Genomic DNA, 1,591 nt, shown 5'->3' on the forward strand with positions numbered 1-1,591 from the left:
TAGACCAAGGCTTTGTGATCCTTGTCATCACTTTGACTCGGAATACAACAATGAAGAAAATAATGCACAAAGATCTATGCAAGATCTTTATCATGAAAATGAGCAAGCCTTCGACTAATTCTACAAGGTGTTGAGCAACATCAACAACATCTTGGCTTTGCCCCCTTGACATATCATCCAAGAAGGAGAGTTTGGTGGAGTCCTCCCTAAACCACCATTTGTAAATATTCTAACCCCTTAACTAGCATTTCATTTCCTTTATTGCATCTTTGTCATTTTTGGATTTGCATTTTTATGCTTTGATCAAGATTTTTGACATGAGAGCAAGTGAGGGAGGTATTTTAACGTGTTTTGATGTGTAGTGTTTGATCAAGTGTGGGGATGGCAAATGCCTAGGCTAACCAAGCCTTTTTAGTGCAACCCACAATATTTAACAAGGAAATGAAGGAGGAATTACACGGGAAGAGGAATCCCCACGAGCAGACCCGAGCTCGTGGGAGCTGAGTACAATCCGAGGGTCCCCAGGCTCAATCCGAGCGTCCTGGCCTTAGGACGTGGGAGCTGGGAAACTTCAATTTGTGGGAGACATCCTGTAAGAAAATCTGCGTAAGCCAAGCTCAGGACGCACGTCCCTAACATCAGGACGCTCTTCTTGCAATCAATCCGCGGGTCCTGGGAACCTTGAAGTTTATGAAATTTTGCTGAAGAAGAATCTGCACGTCCCAGACTCAATCCGAGCGTCTCAGCAGAAATCCGCTCGAGCTGAGAAAAATCCGCGCGTCCCAGCATTGCTTTGTTATTTCAGAAAGTCCTGTAAGATGATCCGCGCGTCCCGACTATGATCCGAGCGTCCAGGCATGATACTTAAACAAAACACGGGACACCCCTCCTTCCCAATTCATTTCCATCTTTCAAAAACACAAACACATACATTTCCCCCCACTTCAACCCTCAATCCCCTCATTCAAAAACGTCAATTTCTCAACAAAATTCACCACAATCCAAACAAAACTTGCTCAAAACAAGATTAAATCACTTCTTCATCAACAAAAGACCATTTAAACATCAAATTCCTCACAAACTGAATCAATTTTCTAGGGTTTGGGCAAAAAATTTCGAGAATCCTAAATTGATTAAGGAATTGATTGAAGTTTGAAGAAGCAAAGAGCATTCAAGCAACATCTTGGTTTGTTGATACCAATTTGAGAAGGAGAATACAATGACAAGGACCAAAGGCGGAACCAAGGCACCCAAAACTCCAAATTTATCAAAGAGGCAACAAGCTCTTCTTGCATCTAAGGCTTTGGTAGTAACTCAACCAAGGGAGGAAGTCCAAGTAACCATCAATCCTATTGAGGAAGCTACCACATATACTCCGGTTGTAGAACAATTGCCAAATTTTCCGGAGGTAACTTTCTTATCCGATAAGCATAGGATTGCATTTTTATACCTTGCCAAAAAGATTATTGTGGCTACCAAGTTTATTTGTCAAGATGCCTTGCGAAAATTGGGTGTACTTGAGCGAACTAGAGCATTTTTCGAGTCCATGGGGTTGATAACCCTCTTTGAAATTGATGAATTGACTTACCCC

The sequence above is a fragment of the Silene latifolia genome, chromosome 11, assembly GCF_048544455.1.
Source record: "Silene latifolia isolate original U9 population chromosome 11, ASM4854445v1, whole genome shotgun sequence".
Lineage (NCBI taxonomy): Eukaryota > Viridiplantae > Streptophyta > Magnoliopsida > Caryophyllales > Caryophyllaceae > Silene > Silene latifolia.